The sequence below is a fragment of the Rhinolophus sinicus genome, chromosome 2 (genome assembly GCF_057876585.1).
Source record: "Rhinolophus sinicus isolate RSI-liver-muscle chromosome 2, RSI-T2T, whole genome shotgun sequence".
Taxonomy (NCBI): Eukaryota; Metazoa; Chordata; class Mammalia; order Chiroptera; family Rhinolophidae; genus Rhinolophus; species Rhinolophus sinicus.
The window spans coordinates 12,167,834-12,183,285 of record NC_142502.1 but is presented as its reverse complement, the minus strand read 5'-3'; the positions used below and the strand labels follow the sequence as shown (position 1 = coordinate 12,183,285).

Here is a 15,452-nt window from a genome sequence, read left to right as displayed (position 1 = left end):
CATATATGAGCATATATGAAAAGGCACCTTATTTCATACTGCATTCAAAAGACTGATCTCCCAGTGAGTTCTGAGGTGATTATTTTTCCTTTTAACGCTCATTTCCATTTTTCAAATGGGTATTCTTACCTGGTTAAAACAATGGTAATTTACTTTTGCTCATTACACAAAGGCAAAACTTATTGGTTCAGACATCCTCCTGTGGAACAATTTAACAAATAAGAGAGTCTTCATTTACTTGTTTGTTTTAAGAGCCAAACATTTGGTCCATTAATTAATACAGTTAATATTATTACCAAAACTCCTCATTCAGCATACAAAGAAAACTAGATTGAATATTTTTTTATTCTGCCTTCTTCTAAGCTGAAAATACATTTTGTCTTTCTGGATGCTTCCAGTAAAGTCATTAAAGACAAACCAATCGGTAATATTTGTCTCATGACACCTTCTGGCTATGAGTTAAAATATTAGTGATGAAGAGATAAGGGAAAAAGGGACCCATTATTTTTGTGGACTCAGATAGTTTCAAGGTGCCCTTTGAGCTTATTATGCTCAGTGATTCTAAAACACCTTGCCTGTCCATAGCCCTGGGGAAATTCCGCTATCTCTGAACTGCTAATTTGTACCCTGGATTCTGGAGGCAAAGCCCAAAATAGGGCCAATTAATCACAATTTCTCCCAAGCACCTGGTCTAACCTTGAATACCTGAATGAATGAATGAATGAATGGTAAATATAGTATGTTTTTCTCTAATCTTTGTTTTCATTTTATGGAGAAAAATTTCAGATTTTTCAGAAATGAATAAAATTGGTGCTCCAGGAAATTCCATGGCATTTTGCCTGAATCTTCTCCATTGGTAACTTTGCTTCTCATTGCCAGCTTAGTTCTCTCTAAACCTAAAACAAATGTTTTTGTTTTTGTTTTAAAGTGTTTCTTGGTTCCGCTACCCACTTGAGGCTGCTATTACCTCTCCTCTATTTAGTCCCCTCCTCTCCGTAGTTCTTTCAAACAACTTATCTGTGTTCACGTGTTCTCTGGCTCACCTACTATGCTGGCTGCTGCCCCACATCAGGTGGGTCCAGTTTCCTCTCCAGCACTGAGGGGCCTCTTCTCTCAGCTGGCACCTCTGCTTTCTATTTGTATATCAGCAATTGGATTTATATTTTAGGCAATTTTGATTCATTTCTTACCTCCAACACACACACACACACACACACACACACACACACTCTCTCTCTCTCTCTCTCTCTCTCTCTCTCTCTTGAACATAATAGGTGTTCTAGTGTTAGCTGTCAGGAGAGGTCATAAAGGAAGCTGCACCCTACAGCTAGTTACTCTTAGGAAGAGTTCTGCAACGTTTATGTTAAAATAGCATGCGGCATTTTGAAAGCTATTCTCCAAAATTTAAATGGGTAATATGAAACAATCTTATCCAAAGAGGAAAGGGAATTTGCCACAATGTGGGGTCCTTTGTACTCTTCCCACTTAGGCTCCACCCCCTAGAAACCTGCTTAATGAATATTTATAAACTTAACCATTCATATTAATACCTGTGCTTCTTGTAAGTGGAAAGGAAAATGTACAGAGAAGCTGTGCTCTTTTTCCAAACCCCAATGTTCTTAAAACTCCCAGCATGAAATTTGTCATTATCAGTCATCAGCCTCTTCTCAGCTAACATTTTAGGGAGAAGCTGTTCCATCCCCAGCACTACCATGCATTTACTTGTCACATCCATACAGAGCGGAGTTATTCCACATACACGAAACATTCATTCCTTAAACATCTTGAGCACCTACTCGATTCCTGGCACTGTTTGGTGTACTGGTTTACATTCTGCCTTGTGGGAGGAGGGAGACAGATAATAAATAAAATAATTTAACAGAGCAGTAAATGCAATGAATTAAATAAAATAGATTATTATAGAGAGTGACAAATAAGGTGGATGGATGGAGAAGGGACAGCATTAGGCAAAGAGGTCTCTTTGAAGGGATAACATTTGAACTGAAACTTGAAAGATGAGAAACATCGAGGGAGAGTATTTTAAGCAGAGAGAGTGGCAAGTGCAAAGGCCCTGAGGTTGCCAGACACTTGGTGCCCTCTGTCCCCTGGCTTCCTGGAACTACCCTGGTATCTCAGATGCCATCATCTCTTAGGCTGTCTTTGATGCTGATTTTTCAGACTCACGAGTATTCAGATGCTCAACTAGTCTGAAATTGTCACTGCTTTACTGGTTTTGCAGACTTCATTTTAATACTACATACTTGACCTTCAAGGTCTTAAAAAAGGAAAAGCACTTGAAAAGAAGCCTGCGTCTTCAGCAGGATCACTTGACCCCCTTGTCCAATGTCACTGTTCCTTATCAAAGAATCCATGAGGTCTACTCCATAGAATTTAGTGCCAAGAAACAAAAATGTTTCTGAAAAACTGTTTTCTTTCATTACCCAATGAGCTATAGGGAAGTTGTCCTGTAACCTTTTTATTTTGGCTGCTGGAACCTCAGGGCTAAACTGTAGCGCTCCTGTTACAATAACAGTCTTAGCCATGTTTTGTGGCGAGTTCACCCCCTTCCCCCATTTATTTCTCTTTATGGTTTCTTATCTTTATGTTGTTTCATTTTCATTGCCTTGTGTGAAAAGTGCTGTTATTTAAGCTGCCTCAAACCTTTGGGAAATAGATGATGTATAAATCATTAATCACAGTGCTTTCTAGATAATCACAAGCCACTTCCTTATTGCAAAATCTAGTGTGTCGCCTTGGTCCTATTCTTACCCTCTGCCACATGACAAAACTCAGCTGCTCATCTTTCTTAAACCTGTCTCTCTTCAGTATTTTTTTGGAAGATTAATATAAATATGAATAAAATTGGTGAAGAACAATACTTCCTTGGTTTCAGGGCATACTACGACATCTTCATTCTCTTTTTAACACTTTTTTTTTCCATTGTGACCACATCATGTATGAGCGTATATATGTATGTATATACCTACGTATTTTTGTTTCCTTCTTTTCCCACATGCCCATTCAGTGCGGGTATACTCCAGAATTCTATTCTAAGATTCACTGCGCTCTACATTTTTTCCTTTGGCAATCACCTACTTTTGTCACCTCTCAGTAAAAGACGTTCAAATTTTATTTCTAGCCCCAACCTCTCTCCTGAGTTTGCATCCCAAATTCTCTGGAACCATTTGTACCTCAGAGTCACAACGAGGTCTTGAAGTCCTTCACCCTCCCAATCCTTAAATCTCCTCCATCACATCTCTCACCAAGCATTTGACAGCAAATTTACCACCTTCCAGGGCAGCCTACCTAGCTAGCCAGATTTGACTGTTAAAATTATTTCCAATTGAATGGCAAAATCCGTCTCTATGACGTGTGTCCACTGGTTCTAATGATATTCTGAAGAGAAACAAAGAAGAGCTGAGACACCCTAAGTGCTAATCGTGCCATGAGAATTGCCTATATTATCACCTTACCAGTCTGCCATGGGGTTTTATTATCCCTGTTGTATCACTGGGGCAATTTAAAATTAATCTAATCATTACACACGACTCTTATCTAGAAGGAAAGAAATTTAAATACATTCCAGTTGTGGTTGGAATATGCAGAATAGAACAGAATTGTCACCAACTTCATTCTAGATCTAATGTGCCTCTGTTGATGTCACCTAAGATCATACCTGTTGCTTCCTGTGGAATCGACTAGGCTTTTAATCAACAACCTGCTGAATGAACAACTGCTGGAAGTCCAATGGGGACGTCACACTGTTTCCCAAACTGAACTTAGCTTATTTCTTCCCTAACCTCTTCATCGGGTCTTAATAGCATCTGTATTAGCCAGACACACAGGCTCAAATCCTCATGTGAGCTGTAAGGCTCCTTGTACATCTTCTAAATCTCACTGGAAACCAAGTCCTAAAGGCTCTGAGCTGAACATGTTCTCACAAAGTCACCTTCCCAGTGCCTTAGTTTGGGCCTTTTGCAGGTTCCTAGTTCAGGCTGTATCTTCTCTCACCTGCACAGCTAAAATCCTGTCCCTGCCCCCCCTCTGCTGCCACCTGCACAGACCTGGGGAAACACTGCTATCACTCTGGAATCCCTCCTCCAGGGCACCCATGGCAGTTGCTCTGTGATTACCAGGAGAATTCTAGCTTTGCACTTTGATATTGACCCCAGTAGCTGTCTCCTTTCTGGCCTTATCGTCCTGTGGTTTCCTGTCTGTGTTATGTATTTCTAGAAAACTATGTCCCAAATGAGTTCTGTGCCTTTTTTATTTACATTGTCTTTGAGCCTGGAAGGCCTTTCTTTTGCCTACCAAAATGTCTGTCTTTCAATAATTTGAGAAAATGTCCCAAGCTCTATGAAACTTTTGCCAGATCTGGCCATCTCAAATGTATCTGAAGTTCCTGGGTTCTCACAGCATTTTACTTCTCCCCTAGAACATAACAGTGATAACAATTCACATACAGATTTTTTCTTCAGTCTTTAGGCTCCCTGAGCCTTGGCTCTGTCTTATTTAATTTTACTAGTCCCAGTTACAGAGTAGGGCTCCAATTAGTTGCATTAATTATGAATAAGAAGGCAGGAAATAAAAGAGGTGAAACCGATGACTCCTGAACCTGAAGAAATCTAATGCAAACACTTGGAAAAACAGACTCATTCTGGTCATATTTACAGATGCACCCAAAGGCCACTCTCCCTTTCCATTATTTCTGCCTTCCCGTAATTTAATTTTTTGGATTGCACCTTAAGCACATGACCTTCTTTTTCCCTGAAGTCTAACCAGCCTAGAACTCTCCTGGGGCGAGTGGTGAAAGGCCAGCCTACAAAGTGCCAACGTTGATTTTGGTTCCAATCAGCAGCCTCACTGAGTAACTACTTTCAGGGATCCCACTAAGCCATAAATCCACATTCCCTTAAAAACAATCTCAGTGACACTGAGCAGACAAGCTTCTCCAAGCATACCTCTCACTCCCCAGAGTCTTAATAAACAGGTTAGACATTAAGTCATTGAACTGCTCAACAAAACAAAGCTTAGCGTGTGCATTTATTCATTGCTGGTATTTTAAAGCAAACTGTAGAGGTCTCTTTACATCACAAAAATAAAATAGATTTTATTTAAGATTAATTTAGAAGGAATTACATTTAAAATATAGTTGGAGCAAATTGTTCCATCAATGTGATCGAAGCCTGGTATTGCCTGCAAGAATTTTTAACTATTTACCATAACCTCTGTCAGGTCAAGAAAAGTGCTTCACATTTTTTTCCTTCCTGGAGTTAACATTTATTTAATGAAATTCTACCTCATGAAACACCACTTGCATTACTCAGATGTTCAGTCAATGAAATTACTGAATTAATGGGAAAAAATTATCTTCTTAAGATTAGGTCACATGAATTCATGAAACTGGAAGTGGTTACATAATACAGTAGTTATATAATAATGTACTGAATGATATTATACTTTAAGATATAACAAGTTTTAAGCTAATAGCCTTGTATTCTGAGCCCAGCCATCCTGTGTTTTACTTGGCTTTCCTTCTTATCTCATTGGTACCTGCCCTTGTATTCTAAAGTGTGTATCTTTTCCTTCTGAATGCCTGGCTAGGATCACATAGGCACCAGGTGAGTTGTTTCCTGCTATCAACCACCAACAAAAAGGGGAAACACACAATGCACTCAGACACTGATACCGGTGTAGCTCTTGGTTTTCAACATTAAAAATGGTATATATAATAAACGTATTTTTCAACTACATCCTTATTTATTTAAATATAGGTGGGTCATTAGACATTGGATTTACTAAAGGCAATTTAGTCTAAAATGTTTCTTCAACAGCAAAAATTCAGATTACTTTGACATGAGCAGATAAACAAGACAGGGGCTCTAATAGCTTGAATTAAACTTGCCAACATTATTTATTTATAATTTAGCAGAAACATGACAATCAGGCCAGTTTATTTCTGATTATCAGAAGAGAATAAAACAGCAAGTTTTTTTCCTTTCCTTTTTTTTTTCTTCCTGACACATTTAACATTTGAGTTCCTGAGATGTCTTAAATTTTAGGGGGGAAAAAAGTAGCTACTTTAAAATTATATAAAATAGCATAAACACCTATTTTCTGTAAAGTGTTACAAAAAGAATTGATACTCTTTCCTCCTCAATTTATGTATTTAGAAATAATATATATACTACTAATGAAATGAGACAAAGGGAAAAGAAAAATATCAGGCTTTACTCACACAGCAGGTAGGGAAAAAGTAATACTCCAATTCACAGTACAGTATATAATACTCCACTTTAGAGTATTTAATACTCCAATTCAAAATATAGCATTCAGGTAGTCATAACAGTTTGTAAATTGTACAGGTCATTGTTTTGCTTTGTAGCGTCTATGTTTTAGTACTGTCATAAAAGATGTTCGTTTTTCCTCTGCTTTTATCTAGGGAGTCTTGATCATACTAAATTCAACAGGTCACAGGTAAAACACTGCATGGTAGTGCAGAGTAGAAACAAATTGAGAAAGAAACAGGTTCAAACCTCAAATTAGCAGGTACAGTTACTTATTAACAGCCCAGCTAAAAGTTTAATGACAAGCAAGTTAAATTTAGTGGCTTTCTGAAATGAGAGCTTAGCTTACCTGCAAGTTAATTCATTCATAATGTCAATGTCTTTCATTATTGTATACATATAGCCAAATCAATTGTATATTTACAACATTTTGCTAGAAAGGACTGAAGTCTTTTCCCTGATCTTATAAATGATATAAAATCTTCCCACATCAGGATAAATCTAGTAGTTGCTAGATTTAGAGCTCACCCTTGTGATTTCCACAAGTAGGTGTTGAAAATGGTTTTCTTTCTTTTCTCTAAAATGTAAAAAACAATTATCGGAAAAGAGTATTTTGGATTTCTGGCCAATTTACTATATTACTAAAAGATTATTTACCAAAGAAGGAACTGCAATAGTATTGGGAGAAAATTTTTTAATATTTTTATTGCATGGGAAAGTGGATCCTAAGTGGGGGTGGGGTGGGGGGGTGGGGTGGGTATCACCCTCTGTCTCCCTTTGCTTCACCCTCTCCCCGAAGTGTTAATATAGCTTCAATTATATTACAGTGATCTTCTCACTAGCCTTTGAGTGAGGGGGGAACAAGCACAATGCACGTTATGCCTATATATTTTTTACTGTAATGAGGGAGAATTGGGAGTTGGTGTGGGTTCACAAAGAGGGTTGAGTCTCTTGTGTCTTGTTGTTTGGACATGGTGATGGTTATTAAATCATTCACCAGCAAAGCCACTTCCTGCTTTCCCTTTCCCTTATCTGAGTCTCTGCTTAGCAGCTTTTGTTAGCTGTAGGGACAGCTACACTTTGAGATCAATTAGCCTGAAATCGCTAAATCCTAAAGAGATCCTTGCATATTACTCTCAGGTGGTGTTTAACTTTGACTTGTCAACTTAAAATGACCAGTGCTCACTAGATAAAAGCAAAATAATAAGTTGAAGAAGCTTATATGTGAATTCCTTGTGGAAAGAGGCCATATTTAATTAGTGTTGGCATCCAAAAATCTCATCCCTGAGCCTGGCACATAGTAAGTGCTCCAGGATGTTTATGAATGAATGAATGTTCCTGTTACTGGTTGGTTAAACAAGATGGTCAGGAAAGGATAAGACAGAGCAAACACACAGAGGGCAACTTCAACATTAATAAGGGCCATTAGGACAAAACTGGCAAGAAATTCAAATCCCTTCAAACACTTATTTACACAAAGTTTCCTGGATTGATTTTAATTATTTAAATCGAGTGCAGTATCTAACACTCTCATAGTGCTTGACAATATATGAAGCATTTTTATAGACAAAATTTCATTGAAACCTTCAACATTTTTGAGGTATGTACAACCAGTCTTAAATTTAACAGATACTAATACCAAGTTTCAACAAGGCTTAGACTAAATCGCTGGTTATTTGAACCCAAAACTGGGCTCTTTCTACCGAATTACATACTCTGCTTTTAAAGTGCCTTTCTTTCAAGGGCAATTTTCCATATGCTTTTTCAGATCCTCTACATTAAATCATACAGTTTGCCACTTTTTATATAGCAGACTTTCAAACAGTTGTTGAGTTTGATTAACTGAAATCTGAAAAAGTAGGACAGTTGTGAGAAACAGGTCTTCTTAACTGACCACAATTGACTCATCAAATCTCTAGCTTGGATAGCCTTTCATACCACACCTTTCACTGAGACTAAAAATAAACAGAGACAGTGGTGTCAACTTTCACAAAAGAGTTTTCACTAGCTTGAACTCACTATGCCATTGGGAAGACCCAAGCTAATGGAAGAAATGAAGGAGACATTTACCTGCTCCTTTCATTTATGTCATCATTTCCCTTGAGTTGTGTCTGTTTTACAGTAATGCCATGGCTCTTGAATTACAACCTTTGTATTTCAATAGCCAATCCGCAGTACTGTGCAAAGCTTGTGACCTAACACAAGGAAGTAAATATTTGCTTTGTGAAACACTTTCATTGTCTATAATAAAATTATGTTTATTGACACGGCAAATTTTTTTTCAATCTCAAATACAAAGTTAAAGAAATTCAGAAAGATTTTAGATGTGTGTTACTCATGCTAGAATGTCAAATATAAAGCATTATATAATTTAATGAAAAAGCCTACACATCTAGTGAATAGTAGAGCAAGAATTCAAATACAGTTCTATTTGAAATGATTCTTTTTTTTTTTTTTTTCCACCACAACTCACTGTTTTTCCTATTGGGCCCTCCTCTCGTTGTAAATTCCAGGTTAGTTGATACTGAATTACTGAGGGGTTTTTTTTTGGTTTGTTTCTTTGTTTTAATAATAGTAAAAGAGTATATACTGTCATTGCATTTTGAAGGTTTTACTATAATTCGATAAACTGGAACCAGCAATAATTATATAATTTCACACTTTCTTGGTAGTTTAATCTCTAAGGGACTTTCATAGAGTTTCAAACTAAATATTTAAGTTTTTGAAAGCAAATTTGTCAAAAGTCACAGAATTCAAAAAGTCAAAACCAGGGGCTTACAAGAGCACTGAATCATGTAAAACACGACAGATACAGAACTCATTAAGAGAATTGATTAGATTCTCACCTTTTAAATACTTAAATTTCACCTACAGCTTCAAATTTGAGAGAAGATATGACTCTAATCTCACAGGGTTTTATATTTAAACGCAATTTATTTCATTCTGATGAGAAATTTCAATTAAAGCCCTGTAGGACATCCATCTACTCCCATTATTTCCCTTCAATTTCATTTATCTCAAGAATACTCAAAAGGTCTCCTATAACACTGGCAACTGGCAGACAGAATCCATGAAAATCTGGATGTGAGTGTCTGTGCACAGTGCCCAAATAGAAAAATGACAGACCCCAACTATTAAGTGATTCTGGGCTTCTGAAAGGAGCTGTGCACTTTGGAAAGCCCAGGCATGGTGATAGGTGACAGTGTGCTGTGGACACCAGAGCCGACCTAGTCCCATGACTGTCCCATCTCCAGCCTCTGATGATGCCTGTTCCACTCCAGCTGAGCTGGAATCTGTTTCACCCACAATGAACTCTGGAGTCTTTGCCACATGTTTTCTTTGTCACTAAGCATTTCCTTTGTTTGTTTGCTTTTGCTTTTTTTTTTTTTTTTTTTTAAATTAACATTAGCACTCAAATAACTAAGAAAAAATGTACCAGAATACCAATAGAAAAATGGGCAAAAGGCTCGAACAAGCCATTCTTAAAGACAAATTTCTTATAAGCATGTCAAAAATGTAATCAGCATTATTAGTAATCAAAGAAATAAGTTTGAAAAATATAGTTTTACCTATCAAGTTAGCAAATATTTTTAAAAAGATAATATTATGTTGGCAAGTACTAGATGTTCTAAGCATCAAGTCTAAAGGAAAAAAGTGCCATGCACATACAAAACCTAGGAATAAGGAGGTACACTGGTTAAAACAGTAAAATGGTGGAAATAAAAATCCAAAAATCAAAGAATGGCTAAATAAATTAAGACATCCATAAGATGAATTATTTTGTAGTCACTAAATTATATTGAAATAGCAGTTTTAATTTCTTGGGAAACACCAACAAAGTAAGGTTAATATTTTTAAAAGCAAGTATGAAGTTCTATAATATTCGAATTCTTTAAAAAGAAAGGTCCATGTTATATATGATGTCAGCGGGGTAGTAGATTGGGGGAGGTGGGTTATCATTTTGTGAGGGGTGTAAATGTCTAACTATTGCATTGTTTTGTACACCTGAAACTAATAAAAAGAAAAAAAGGTCCATGTCTGCATTGGAAATGAACTGGTGGTGTCCTGCCTAGTATTTTCCATAGCAGTTCTTTAGGTATTGGGGTAATTTTAAGCACTCACTCCATGCCAGGCACATGTTCAGCACTTTACATACATTGCATTATATTTATTCTTGCAAACATTGTAGGAGGTCGTACTTTATCCCTGTTCCACATCTGAGGAAACTGAGGCTCAGAGCAGGTAACTAACCGGATCATAGTGACAAAGCTGTTAAATGGAGGAATCAGGGCACAAGCTAAGGTCACCTTGACCCAAGGCTCCTATTCATCACATCCAGGCCTTCAAAATCCATGGGTAATTCAAACTTTGCTTTATACATTTTTAAGATCTGTTCGAGGGGATCTAAAATAAGCATTTCTTTCTTTAATAATTTGGAAATAAATCAATAATATAATTATATTAAAAATGTGCATATTCACAAACTGACAATTCTAAAAACTGCTCCCTCAAAAGATGTAGGACCATGAACATGATCTTTAGGCTATCAAACTAGTGTATTTGGTAATAAACATGAGTACTCTTTTCAAAAATGTAATCCCAAATCTTGGAAGCCTTTTGTGAGCCATATCAATTGTGCAAAATTTATTCATTTAAGAAATACTTATTTAACACCTGCCTTTTGCTAGATATTGTGCTAGGTGTTGGTACAATAGCAGGAGTCTGACTTTCTTTGAATATTAGGAAAGTCTTTGAGGGGTAAGTGGAGATGGGAAGAGATAGGGAAGGTGAAAGTATCCATCAATCTCACACTAGAAGTCCTGGTTACCTACATCAAAGGATTATTTGGGGGGTTTTTTGAGCTTTCCATAAGAATTTATAATATTCCTGCGGATCCCAGACACCCCTCTGGAAATGTCATACAATTTTAAGCCTCTACAATGCATTCGTACTTAAACGCTACCTGTAGTAATCGGATGAAATAAATGCTTTTAACATCACCTAGTGTTATGTTCATCCACTGGGTATGCAGTGGTCCTTGCATCTGCACTCCTGGGAAGTGCAACATTTTCACTGTGAAGTGCAGAGCTGGACTAGCAGAAAAGGGACTCTCAGCAGAAATGTGGTTGGATGGATTCCCATCCCTCTTGGCTTTATACCTCTTTGTCTATGCACACCTTCCACTTTTTCAGAAAAGCCCATGTCTTTCTGCAAATTGACTTCTAACAGGAAAGTCATTATTTCTACAACTGTAGATTACAAGGTAAATGTTTTCTTACATTTTAGTCTATGAGTTAACCAGAATTTTTATTAATTCAAATTTAGATTTGGTTGTTACAATAATGTCAAATGGATAAGAACGTATATACAGAGGGTGCCAAAAAAATGATGTATACACATTTTAAGAAAGGAAAACTATTAAAATAGTAATACTCAATATATAATGATAATAAAAGATGAATACAAGTCACGTTTGACTTCTGCAATTACAAGAGGTGCTCAAAGTGGTTACCATCGGTGTCTAGACACTTCTGATTACGGCGAACTACTGCTTGAGCAGCGTTGACCAAAGTGTTCACTTGTATACATTTTTTGGCACCCCTGGGGGGTGTGTGTGTGTGTGTGTGTGTGTGTAAATGAATATGTATAATTTCCCTTTTTTACAAAGTCCCTGGCCCAAGGAAATGTTAAGGAATGTTACCTATTATTATTTTTCAGAAGTTTAAGAAGTCCATACAAATGATAGTGAATTAGACTTTCAATATTATTAAATATATTAGGACCCTAAAAATAAAGAGCTATGTATTTGAGAAGGAAAAGCTGAATGCCTTAAGAATTGAACAGGGACACCAAATTAATTCTCCTTGTTAATTCCTTTCCACAGAAACAAAATATCAAGAAATGGCTAAGGAACCAGAACAAAAAGGGTAGAAATTGGCAAAACACCCACCTTATGTTGTTTGTTCTGTAAATCAAGTGGTTTTCAGAATCTTTCAGACTACAAATTCAGGATGAGTGCCCATGCTTCTGAGATCAGGTGTCACTGCCATGGAGATTGATTTTATTTAATAAACGATGCCATCCAATCACTTTGTAATAAAAAACACTTGTTTTTATTTTCTCACCTCCACAAATCGCAAATAAACTACTCTTCCATGGTTTCTCTAAATATAGTTTTTAAGATGATAAAAAATAGTGAGTAAATCTACTCTCCCATGGATGTGCTATTTACTGTTTTAGTTCATTCTAACAGAAATGAACTGAATAATACCAACTTAACTGGAAGAAGTCAATAGCTCATTCCTTTGAATTGATGAGTAAGAATCACCTTTTCATTAGATATTAGTGCTACAATGTATATTCCATGCATTACTGATACTACAAAGGACTTCAGAAACAAATACAATTTACATACAGTGTTTCAGTTTTCTAAATTATTTAATACAGTGTGTAGCTATGAAACCAGGAGGAAAACATTATTTTCCATTACAAAAATAAAAATTGTTTCTCATTTCTCCAATTAAATGAGGGTTCATCACCCAGAAAACCAGTATATATGAACGCCGGAAATGCAGATGACATCCAGTCTCAGAAACGCTTATTCTAGATGGAAACCAAACTATAAGATTTCGCTTTATATATTATTTGCGATAGCCATCCCATGATGGAAATAATGTTGCTGTAAAACAATTTTTAAAAATGAAACAGCTATGGGAAACTTGCAAAGTTCTCTAGACAAAACCTTCGGGTGATTCCTAAAGAAGGAAGCATTTATCAAAGGGTCAAGGAGGTTAGGAAAACTATGTCAGGAGCCAGAGGCAGCCTTGCCTGAGAGACTGAGATTGTCCCAGGTGAGCCAGTGTCCCGGCTCCGGATGGAGGCGGAGGGCGCAGGGCGGGTCCCGGCAGGGCGGGCTTCGTTTTGGCCTGGCGATCCCAGCTGTCTCCAGGAGCCTAGTGACTCCGGAGGATGGCGCGGGCTGCGCGGGACGCGCTGCCAGCAGCCTCCCGCTCGCGCGGAGCATCTCCACATCCGCGTCTTCCGAGGCCAGCTCTGTACCTCCGCCATCCTCAAGTCCTCCGACATTTTTCACGGAGACAGGGAGGTAGTAAGAAGGGGAGGAAACCGCCAAGTGTCTGCACCCTGCCTCTGCCGCAGCACAAGAAGCGGAGAGGAAGTGCGAGGCTGGCGAGGAGGCAGCTATTAAACTGATTCCCATCGATAATAAAAAGAATCATCATCACCCGCAGCAAGAGTCTCGGGTACACCCACCTCGGCAGCGGCTAGGGGTTGGGTGGGCGTTCCTCCTCCTCGCCCCCTCGGTGGCTATGAATCCACCCCAAGCCGTGCACACACGAACTCCGTTTCCTTCGACTGAGAGGAGAGGAAGGAACAAAAGAGACCCCCAACCCCGACACACACAACAAACACCTCAGATGCTCAAGGTATGCGGTTTTTGCAATCCCATTTTTACACCTTCTCCACCTGAATAGTGCATTCTTCCAAAGGTAAAGAAAGAAAAAATACCACCCGAGGTGATCGGTCGATTGTACACTGTTAATTTCACATTCGGTTTTCTAACAACCAACCAGAAAAATCCCGCGGGACCTCGCGACCCCGCAGGGTCTCCGCCGCCCTCGGCCTGGCCCTCTCTGCAGGTTCCCCGAAGGCGCTCAGCTCTCCGCTGGCAACCCAACCGCGGGTTCCCTGGGCGGGCAGGACACTCGCCCAGCCGCTCCGCAGCAGCTGGGGGGCGGCGAGCGGACCGCGCCGAGGCAGCAACGCGGGATTCAACTTCCCAAACCTGCCGCGCGACCCCTGCTCCCTCCAGCAGCACCGCGAGCAGCGCCTAGACCCCCGCACCGCAGCCTCCCCCGCCAGGGCGAAGGCAGTTGCACTCTCCGCCCCCTCTTGCCTTCACCTCCCTCCCCCACCCCCTTTAAAAAATTCATCCATTGGTGCAAAGCAGACATTTTGCTGTCATTTACTTAGCACCGCTCGGTTCCAGTGGTAACATCTTACCCAGGAGCCTGGAGGTGTGGGCAGCTCTCCGATGGGTCCGGGGGCGCGAGGCTGAGGTGCTGGGTCCTCTAGCGGAGCCTGTTTGCTGCCATCCGTCCAACTTCAGCACCCAGCAGGCGAGGAGAGAGGGAGAGAGGCGAGGATGCAGGGGAGGCGGGAGGGGGCGGAGGGAGCGGTGGGCGGGGAGGGAGCGGGAGCCGCACGGCAGAGCGCATGCGCCCCACGGGCGGGCGCAGCCCCTCGCGGGGCTCGGCCGGAGGGGCCGCTGCCCCCGCGCGCGGCCGCGTGAGTCACGGCCCCGCCCCTCGCCCGGCGGCCCGGCCCCCGCGCGCTCTTGCCTGGGTCCGGCGCCGGCCGCGAGGAGTGTCTCCGGCGGGGCTCCGGGCTCCGGCGACTGGGGTCCGGAGCTTTGCGGGAGCCGTGAGACCTGGGAACCTTCTTGATTGGAGAGGCGGTGGCAGCCAGGCCCTTCCAACTTCGCGTGCACCCGTAGCCCGAGTGATTTCATCCTGCGCTTTAGGGGGCTGCCTGAACGCAGAAGCCTGCCGCAGCGGGGTCCCGCGGGGAGCAGTCCCTGGGTGGGCGGGCAAGAAAATGGGAAGGGAAGCGTCTTGCTTACGAAAGGCTCGACTTTCAGGAAAGTTCTTCACCTCGTTGACGTCCTCACTCAGAAATCGGACCCTTTCCCCTAGGGTTGCGGATGCTCTGGGTCTGGGACGTGTTCGCCTCAGGCGTCGGGAGGCTGGAGCCAGAGTTGTGAGTGAGAGAAGGCAAGAGGCGTGAATTGTTGACAGAGGTGTTGAGGCTTGGGGTCTGGAGCATCCTTCCCGGACGGGGACAGCTCAGTAGCTCTCAGGTCTGATAAGTGTTCAGTTCACAAGCGGAGCCCAGCTCGGTCCTGACGGCGCTTTGGATGCTGAAGGCATCATGGGCGCTGACATTGCATCTCTGAGGATTCGGTAGAAGTGTTTGTGGGGTGAATCAGGGAAGCGGGTGTCTCTTCTTCAGATGTGTCATCTGTGGGAAGAGGAGTAAGTTCTTGGGAGGAATGATTAGGCTCATTTCTTATACCTATTAAAACTGATTACTTGTAAATAGTATATATGATTTTCCTTTGCTTGTGAGTTCAAACATTGACACAGT

At 40.4% G+C, this 15,452-nt stretch overlaps 1 protein-coding gene across 3 annotated transcripts in view; it reads right to left on the bottom strand.

Moving 5' to 3' along the window:
- RGS17 (regulator of G protein signaling 17) overlaps window positions 1–14,543 on the bottom strand; it is a 93,900-nt gene extending 79,357 nt beyond the window's left edge. Inside the window, exons 1-2 of one of the 3 annotated variants that reach the window (XM_019749264.3) lie at window positions 14,310–14,543; window positions 12,238–12,330 (exon numbers count right to left, since the gene is read on the bottom strand). The gene's annotated coding sequence lies outside the window, so the exon portion shown is untranslated. The remainder of the gene's footprint in view (window positions 1–12,237; window positions 12,331–14,309) is intronic. The other 2 variants (XM_019749263.3, XM_019749265.3) reach the window with 2 other exon arrangements.
- Between the last annotated feature and the right edge of the window lie 909 nt (window positions 14,544–15,452).